Genomic DNA, 10,852 nt, shown 5'->3' with positions numbered 1-10,852 from the left:
GACATTTGGCAAAAACTAATGTAATCTGAATAAAGTATGGACTTTAGTGAATAATTATGCATCAATATCAGTTTGTGTTTTGTAACAAATGTACCGTAAGAATGTAAGATGTTAATAATAGAAAAAAACTGAGTGTGAGTTATAAGGGAACTCTCTGTGCTACCTTCACAATTGTCCTGTAAATCTAAAACTATTCTAAAATTAAAAGTTTACTTCAGAAAACTGAATACCACTCAACAAGTAATTGCCATACTAACAGAGGGGGGCAAAGTTTACCAGGAAAAAAAAAAGATATTAAAGCTCCTGGGTTAATTGATCTTACAGAATAACAGATTGTTACAATAAATGGTGTTGAGGGAAATGAAAACAAACACACACATGCAGAACAGATACAATTAAACCTTGGCATTTAGCAATGCATCCTTGAGTGGTTAAACTATAAGAAAATCCAGGAAGTCATTACTATAAAAGTCAATATGGTGATTAATTTTGGTGGAGAGGAGACTGGAGGGTAGGTTCTGGGGGTGCCAGCAATGCTCTATTTCTTTACCTGGGTGGTGGGAACATGGGTGATAAGTTTGTGATACATTTGTGATAAATTATGGAGCCATACTTTTTTGTTTTGTGAACTTTTTTATGTTTGCTATAGGTCACAACAAAGGTTAGGGGGAAAACAAACACAAAAGAGAATGAGTGAGAATGTTGCATAATTGATGAAACACATGAATCCTTAAAGAATCCCGAAACGGATAAAAATTCTTTAAAAAAAACACATCTACACCTAGACACAGGACATCAAAGATGAGAGAAAAAGCAAATATGGCAAAATGTTAACATTCTATTAAATTTGACAATTGAATTCAGGGGTATCATATTATTTTTATGAGCTTTTCTGAATGTATGAAATATTTAATTATTAACTTTTTTTTATTATAAAAAGCACCAGTGAGATAATATAGAAACATGCAAAATGCTTGTTTAGATAAATCAGAATGGTGGTTACCTCAGAGAAGAGGTTTTGGAATTGACTGCGATTAACTAGACAGTGATACAGAGGTACTTTGAGGGTTAGATATGTCCACATCTTGACCTGGTCAGTGGTTGCATGGGTTGCACATACATAAAAATTCATCCAGCTGTGCAGTTCAGATTAGTGCACTTTACATACTTTACCACATGTGTTAAACATCCATTAAAAAGTTTAAAAGAAGCTTAAAAGCAATGACTGGGGCGGGGCCTGGCACGTCGTAGGTACTGATATGATATATACATGTTTGCCCCAATAGAAATTGGATAGGATTTTTCCTTGCAATAAACAAAGATCCACTGGAGCCTGAGTACAAAGGAAGTCCGCTAGAGGACCCAGGGAAACCCTCAGAACCTACAGGGGCGCCTGGGTGTCAGGTGCCAAAGGAGCTGGGAGAGGAATGCTAGCTGCCTGGACTCTCCTTCCATCTCTCCTCTGTACGCCTCTCTGTCCACTGGCCTCATTTTTCTCTCGCCCAGACGCCTGGTTTCTCTGCTGCCAAGACCACAAGACAGCACTCAGGTCTCTGTAACACAGGGGATGAATTCTGTTTTCTTAAAGGGTATAGTCAGAATAAGGGTGGAATGTCTTCCAAATTCCTAGGGAAGGGGTCTGATTGGCTAGCTTCAGTGCCCAACCCTGAGCTAACTGCACTGACCAGGGCAATAGACACTGTGGAAAGGGCTGTAGCTAGTACAGCTTGAATCAGGGACTCATCAACTGTGCCCAAGGTAACAAGGTGGGGTCATACAAAACAGCTGCTGTGAGCAAGGGGAAGCAGGAAAAAGAGCGGGCTGACAACCCAATAGGCATCCACTGCATCATAGGGACGGGACAGACTGTGCACTCAGTCAGTGATGTGACACTCATCCCTTAGGTCTACACAGTGTGTTCTATCTTTCAAGGCCCTTCCACAGTCATGATCACATTTTCTTCTTTGTATATTCCTAGGAATTTGAGGTCAAGTCCAATTTACAGAGGAGAAGATGGGTTCATGGAAGACAAGTGACAAGTGATCACGCACTGTGTGACCAGGTAGGTAAGCGAGTCCTTGGTCCCAGGTATGCCTCTCCATGTGGCAATTGGGCTGGCATACCTCAGCCTGTTACAAGCCTGAGGCTGAAGCTGCCTTGTGGTGAAGCCAGAAGCCCAGACTGGGTGTATCCACACATGCGCTGCGCCACCCCCATTCCTCTGGCCAGGACTTTTACAACACATATTGCAAACCCCTTTGACCATTAGAGCAGTTAGCAGTTGCCCCTGTGAGGTTGTCACTACCAACTCACTGGCTCCAGCAGCTGTCACAGAAACCTCCCTGGCCCACCCACCCTGCAGGCCTTTGGCTGACACCAGGCCTGGTACCCAGTCCCATGATAATGAAAAATAACAAGTGCATGTGGAATGGCAGAGAGAGGAGAGTGGGCGCAGAGTCAGTGTCTGCTGGTATCAGTCTCTTCATTACTGCCCGCCCCTCCCTATCCCATGGAAGACGCCATTGTCTGGGCTAAGTTCTGAATAACACATCCCAATTCACAGGAACACACTGGAGCTCACTTGTTGGTGCAATTTGTCCTCACACTCACTCTGGGAGTGCTGGCATGAGACCAGGAACCTGGGGCTCCTAAGGGTTTTCAGGCATAGGGGGGATTCCAACCCAGGTTCCCTGACCTTGAGCCCCATACTTCGTCCACTGTTCTATACTGCTCCCTGCACACACGGGACAATGACAGAGAATAGGACAAAACAATATGCAAAGTAAGGGATCAAGATTCCACGTGCTACAAGAGCATGAGGGACTATTTTCATGCTTTGCAAACAAAAAACAGTCCTTCCGGGAAATCAAAAATAACCTCCTTCTTTTCTCCACCGTGCCCCAATCCATAAAAGCATGGCCACACAATCTTTTCTGCTTTTAAAAGAAGCTCACAGCAAGAAAGGAAAAAGAGCAGAGTCCAACATTTTAAGGCTGGGAGTTATAAACTTTTTATTAAGGCAGATTCTGCTTTTATCGTTGGCATGCAATGAATTATTCTCAGCTTTCAATGCCGTGGTAATTGTCTCTCCAAAGAATCTCATTAAACATTCCTGGATACTTTTGATCATTATTAATAAAAGTGATAACTCGAAATAATCTTGCATTTCTCAGTTGAGGGTGCAAACCTAAAGCATTATGAGAAATAATTAATGACAGGTGGAAATCTTCAGGGAAAACCACCAGGGGTGTCTTATCTTTGTTCTTCCCAGCAAGCCCTCCAAGGTTAGGCAGAAGGGTTTGCCAACCAGAGTCAGGCTGTCTATCCAAACAACATCTTGCATTCCTGCCCCACCATTTCCTAGCCACGGGTCGGTGAGCACATTTCTACCCTGAGCATTCATTATTTTCATCCGGGTTCTTCTAACTGTTAGTGAGGGAATGAACTTCACGTCTGAAGCAAAGAAAATGCTCACAAAGTGCCAAGTTATATTATTAGTTAAGAAATACGCATTCAGATATTTCTTTCAAAACTCAAAATTGTGGAACTTTATTTGGAATCTCCTATACTAGCCAACACAAGTTCATGACAGCCCATTTGAGTCAGGATTCCTCCATGTTATTCTATGTTGTTATATATGAATAACATATGTTATGCTTTTACTACACACCAGGCACTATGCTAAGACTTTTAATCTTAAAACTTTATTACCTTTAAACTGAGATAATATGGATTATATCATTTGACATCATGACAATTCTAAGAAATAGGAACTATTATCCCCATTTTGCAGATGAAAAAAATAAGGTCAGAGAGGTTATTAAATGTGTCCAAAGTCACTCAGGTAATAAACAGTGGAGTTGGGATTCCAAGTCTCCAGGTCCACGAACATCTCACATTTATTTCAACTTTTGGGGTTCAAAGTGACCTTTATGAAAGCAGAAAATTGATGGTCTCAGAATCCACTCCATTCTATCCTCAATTTTCTCCCATGTGAGCCAAAGACGATTCCAAGATTTGCAGTGGATTTTCTAATATTTAGACAATGTGCAGTCCTCACTAGTTTGCTTCTAAATCTTTGTTCTGAAGCAGATCATATTTTCCAAAAAGAGTCTGCCAATATCTCCCACCTGACATGCCACTCTCATAATCTGATTTTGACACACTTCCCATTCTGAGGTGGGGCCCATGTTCCCTCCCCTTAAATCTGAGAGGGCTTGTTGCTATGTGACTTCCAAGGGTAGGTCATAAAAGCTTCCATGTGTTTCTCTTGAGATGCTCACTCTTGGTTCTCATAGCCATGCTGTGAGGAGGCACACACATTCTGTGATGAGACCCATGAGGAGAAACTGAGACCCACCCCCCCTCAGATCTAGCTGAGATCCAGGTGACAGCCAGTACCCACTTGCCAGTTATGTGAGTGAGTAAGCCATATCTATGAAGGCAGATCTTCCAGCCTTCAGTTGAGCAAACACAGCTGATGCTACATGAAGCATAGACAAGCCTTCTGCACCAAACTCTGTCTAAATTGCACACTGTGAGCTAAATAAACAGTATTTTAGTCTACTGTGCTTTGGGTAGTTTGTTACATAGCAATAAACTGAAACAAGTTCCAACCTCTTTTTTGCTTTCCAGACCCATATATCCAACTGCCTCCTACACATGTTCACTTGAATGTCCCCAGATCACTTCAGACTTAATGTCTTTAAGGAGTCCTACTTCCAAATTGAACATAAAAATCCCCCCACCTCGAAATGTCACTCTCATCCTCATTATGTGAAAAAGCCAGATATTCTACTTTTTTGCAGCCAATCAGAGAACTGACCTCATAAGCGGCCAAGGGAAGGGAATTGCGGAGAGTGGATAGCCCCTTGGAGGAGCGATGGGTCACATGCAATGTCTCACCTTTGGAACAAATGGAGAAAATATGTGGCCACCATAAAAGTACGTGAGAAGACACCAGCTAAAATTCTGATGTATTCTTAAAAATTGAGGGCAGTATAGCAAATTGAGACCCGCAACACAAGGGAAGTTTGTATCCACTTATAAGCTTGTTTCACACGTCTCCGCAGTGTGGGCATGAGAAAGACTAGGAGCAGGACAGGAAACTGGAGAAGGCTCAAATCAGTAGTGCAGGCACGCAGGTAATATTCAGCTGCACCAGGGTTATAGGTACAAACCCTTCTCACTCGTTAGACTTTTCTCTCCCAAAGCAAAAGTCTTAAGCCACTGGGAGGAGGGATAGAGAACCCTCCTGCTCCCCAGGCTTAAGCAAACATATTCTATTTTAGGAGGAGAGGCGGAAGTAAAATTACCTGATTATGGCGGAGAAGGAGAAGCAAAAGCCTCTGCCCTTGAGGAAGGGACAGGAAACCCTCTCAGTCTCAGGCTTTTGCTCTGCTACTGCTGGGAGAGGACAGTACCCTACGCCAACCATGGATACAGGCAGTGTTTGGCTGCCAGAGGGGAGGAGCAGAACTATTGATAAAGTCCTATCCCTGAGGCCCAGATATGGAAAGACTAAGATTGAGCATGGACAGGAAGTAAGAAAAGCTCCTGTGCCATCATAAGCCTCACATTGAGGACAGCAACAGCAGTCGACTGCTTGAGCAGGTCCAAGACCATAGAGAAAGACTTCTTCTGTGCTTCAAGTGTACAGGGGGGTCCTGAAAGCTGAGGGTAAAAGTAGGAAGACCAAAATAATTCCCTGATACTCCAGGCCTGATGCTTAGCACAAGATAATAGCAAACCACCTCTGGAGGGATTTGAAGCTTGTGGTATTCTGAAAGGAAAGATAGCAAAAAAAAAAAAAAAAAATTAACCCAGCTTAACCCCTCATTAGGCTGACTCAACTCCTACACTAAGATTCTGACAGAAGAAGAAATGTGCCCATTTCCAGCAGTAAAAGTAATTCAACTCACTTTTATTGTTCTTCTACACACACTACCTGACATTCAATAAAAATTGTGAGACACACATAAAAAAGGAAAGCATAAATGATCCACTATCAAGAGATAAAGCATTCAACAGAACTAGACTCAGAGATGATACTGATGTTGAAAATATAGCCCTGGACTTCCAAATACCTATGATTAATATGATAAAGCATCTAGTCGGAAGAGGTGGAGAAGATGCATGAACCAATGGAGAATTTCAGCAGAGAAATGGAAACTTTTAAAAATAGAAAAAAGAAAATGCTATATAAATACAAAAATAATATGTCAGAAATAAAGAATTCCTTTGATAGGCTCATTAGTAAAGTAGATACAGCCTAGGGAGAGTTGGTGAACTTGAACATAAGTCAATAGAAATTATCCAAACTAAACAAAGTGGAAATGAAAAACAAAAGAGCACCCAAGAGCTGTGAAATAACATAAAACAGTCTAATACACAAACACACACAGACACACAACTGGCGTCCAAGAAGGAAAAGAGCGAGAAAATTGAGAAGATACATTTGAAGGGATAATGGCTAACAGTTTTCCAAAATTAATAAAATACAGAAATTCATAGATCCAAGAAGTTCAGAGAGCATCAAGCAGGGTCAATTGAAACTAATATAAAATAATATTGAATATCAAATACACACACACACACACACACACACACACACACACACACACACGGTCTGACAATTAAGTTCTCAAACTTGTTGCAACGATGTTGCTAAATGTTTCTGATATCAGAGGTATTATTCATTATGAATTTGTAACAACTGGACAAACAGTTAACCCAGTTTACTAGTTGGAAGTGCTGAAATGGCTGTGTGAAAAAGTTAAATGACCTAAATTTTTCGCCAACAATTCATGGCTCTTGCATCATGACAATGCACCAGCTCACATGGCACCGTTCGTGAGGGATTTTTGAGCCAGTAAACAAACAATTGTATTGGAACACCCTCCCTACTCACCTGTGCTGGCCCCCAATGACTTCTTTCTTTACCTGCAGGTAAAGGAAATATTGAAAGGAAGACATTTTGATGACAATCAGGACATCAAAAGTAATACGACGACAGCTCTGATGGCCATTCCAAAAAAGAGTTCCAAAATTGTTTTGAAGAGTGGACTAGGTGCAGTGTCAGGCCTTAGTTTCCCAAGGGGAGTGCTTCAAAGGTGACCATAGTGATATTCAGCAATGAGGTATGTAGCATTTTTCTAAGATTAGTTCACGAACGTAATGGTCCAACCTCATATATTTGTGTGTGTGTGTGTGTGTGTGTGTGTGTGTGTGTGTGTGTGTGTGTGTGTGTGTGTGTTCATGGAGGATGTAAAGTACAGCATAGGGAATATAGTTATTGTAATAGCTGTGTACAATGTCAGATGGGTAGTAGACTTAGTGGGGTTATCACTTTGTGAGGGGTGTAAATGTCTGATCATTATGTTGTTTTGTACACCTGAAACTAATAATAAAAAATAATAATAATAAAACACAGACACACAGACACAGATAGACAGACAGACAGACACACACACACACACTCATGTACACACACTTAGACATATCAAACTGCTGAAAACATAAACATCAAAGATAAAAAGATAATCTTGAAAGTAGTAACAAAAACATTACATACTAAAAACAAACATAAAAACCTGGCAGACTTCTTGGAAGAAATGATGTAAGCCAGAAAAAAATAAAAATGCAGTGACATTTTTAAAGTACTAAAAGAAAAAAAACTGTCAACCTATAACTCCATATCAAGCAAAAACATCTTTGAAAAATTAAGGTAAAATAGAAATTTTTCAGGCAAACAAAAGACTAAAGAATATATTGTTAGCTGACCTGCATTACAAAAAATGTTACAGAAAATTCTTCAAGTAGACCTATAATACCAGATGAAAATTTGGTCCTATACAAAGAAAAGTGTAAACATGTGGCTAAATATAAAAGACATTTTAAAACTGATTTTTAAATTGTTTTAAAATATAATTGACTGTATAAAGCAAAAGCGATCATTATGTATCTGGGGTTTACAGCATACATAGGAGTAAAATATAAGTCAACTATAACCTCAAAAATGGGAGTGAGGAAATGGAAACATACTGTTGTAAGTTTCGGATGCAGAGTTACAGAGTATGTAAGGTTATGTTACAGAGTAACATAATATTACATAAAAATTGTGGTAAGCTAAAGTTATATATCATAAACACTAGAGCAATCACTAAAAAGTAAAAAAGAGATATAACAAATAAAGCAATAGTGGCAATAAAAACAAATTATGAAAAATATCCAACAGATCCAAAAGAAGGCAGGAAAATAGAGCAAGGTGAACAAAAACCAGATGTAACTAATAGCAAACAACCAGAAAGATTAATAAGAACAACTTTTTTCTTCAACTTCATTTCCTCCTGAAACTGATATAATATTTAAGTGAAAGTACCGCAATTTTAGCAAGCTTCAGGGTCTTTCATGAGCACCCAGCATTCTGTGGATTATTTCTGCAGATGTCAAGGACACTGGTGGGGGATAATGGATTCTCCCCTTTCATTCACGAGCTCACAGCCAAAGAAAATTACAAGCTCTAACCGATTCTTTACAAAAGGTTATTGATTCTATCAAGGGTGTGTCAGGGTCAAGCCTGTTATATGAAGATAGGCCTGTTCAAAGCTGCGTTAGCAAGTGGACTATCACCTGGGAAACAAAGACCTCATATTCTCCCTCTTCCTTCATTTTTGGTTCGTTGTCTTCATCCCAGACTCCCCACAAGTCTGTTTCAAGCTGAAATGGAATTTTAAATGTAAGATGTTTTTAGGATAAAATCAGGTATTTTGAAAAAGTGAAAAAAGAAAAACAACCAGCAAGATTGTATATTTAAATATGTATGTTAAATACAACTAGATAAACAATTGAATTACATATAAATGCTATAAGAAACTCAACTATAAAGATAAATGTCATATTTGATTGACAAAAATCAAGACCCAACTCTATGTTACCTACAAAAAAAACTTTAAATATAAAATCATAGATATAATAAAAGGAAAAGAATGGAAAAAATGTATATCATATGAAATCTAATCAAAAGAAAGTTGGAATGGCTACATTAATATATAATCAAGTATACTTCAGAACAAAGAATATTACCAAGGATAAAGAGAGACACTACATAATTTTTTTAAAAAATCCTTAATGTGAGTGCACTTAACAACAGAACTTCAAAATAAGTAAAGCAAAAACTGACAGAACTGTAAGGAGAAATAGACAACTCCACAATTATAGTTGAAAATCTCACCACTCTCAGTAATAAATAGAATATGTAGACACAAAATCAGTAAAGATATAAATGACCCAAACATTAGAATCAGAGAACATTATGAACTTAAAATTTCTTCCGAAAATAGAAGAGGAGGAAAGACTTTCCAACTCATTTTATGATACCAGCATTACCTTAATACTTAAGCCAGTTAAAGAAATCACAAGAAAAACCTTTTTAAAATATTAGCAAATTGAATTTAAAAATCTGGTAAAAGGATACTATGACATGATCAAATGAATTCAAGACTGAGTCTAAACCCAACCAATGTTATACATGATAGCAGATTGAAAAATAAAAATTATATGATCCTCTCAATAAATGCAGAAAAAGAACTTGGCAACATTCAATATCCATATATATGATATTTTAAAATACCCTCCACAATCTAAGAATAGAAAAACCTTTATAACCTAATAAAATACAACTATGAAAAAACTTACAGCTAACATCATGACCAATGATAAGAGACTAAGTGCTTTTCCTCAAAGACTGGGAATAAGGCAAGGACATCTTCTTTCACCACTCTTATTCAATATTCTATTGGAATTTCTATTAACACAAAAAGCAAGAAAAAAAAAAAACACAAAAGGCATATAGATTGGAAGGAAAGAAAAATAATTGTATATTAGCAGATGACATTATTGCCTATATAGAAAATCTCAAAAATGTACAAAATGTTAGTAAGTGAATTCAACAAGGTTGATGGCAGAATACTGTAAAGTCTACAAAATATTGCTGAGAAAAAGTAAAGAGAACCTAAATAAATGGAAAGATATGCCATGTTCATGGATCAAAGACTCAATATTGTTAAGATGCCCAATTTTCACAAATTAATCACAATCTTAATCAAAATATTGGGAGGCATTTGGGTAAAAATTAACAAGTTGATTATAAAATTGATATTGAAACTTTTATATACAAAAGGACTAGAATAGCCAAAGTAGCTTGAAAACAAACAAATAATGGTGAAGGATACACATTATCTGATTTCAAGACTGTAAGGTTATGGTAATTAAAACAGTGCATATTGGCACAAGGATATATATATATAATCAATGAAACAGAAGAATAGTAAATCCAGAAATAAACATACACATGCACAGTTCACTGATTTCCAGTGAAAGCGCCAAAGAAATTCAATGGTGAAAGAATACTTTTTTCAACAAATAATCCTGGAAATATTGGACATAGATATGCAAAAATAAATAAATAAATAAATAAATAAACTTCAAACACTAATTCACACCATATACAAAAATTAAGTTGCAATAAATTATGGACCTAAAGTTAAAACCAGCACTTTAAAATTTGTAGAAAAAGCAATTGAAAAGAACCTTTGTGACTTTGATTTAGGCAAAGATTACTTAGGATGCAAAATGCACAAACCATAAAAGAAAAAAAAAAGGGATTTCAGAAAAATTTAAAACTTCTTGTCTTTGAAAGACATTGTAACCTATGTAGTTTTATTAACCATTGGCACCCCAATAAATGTAATTAAAAAAAAACACGGTTATTACACTTTCCAAGTGTTCAAATAATGTCTAAAAAATTAAGAATATGCACTTTTTGATGTCTTAAACCTTTTTATATTTCATT

This window comes from Rhinolophus sinicus, chromosome 12 (assembly GCF_057876585.1).
Source record: "Rhinolophus sinicus isolate RSI-liver-muscle chromosome 12, RSI-T2T, whole genome shotgun sequence".
NCBI lineage: Eukaryota > Metazoa > Chordata > Mammalia > Chiroptera > Rhinolophidae > Rhinolophus > Rhinolophus sinicus.
This window is presented reverse-complemented; position numbering follows the sequence as displayed.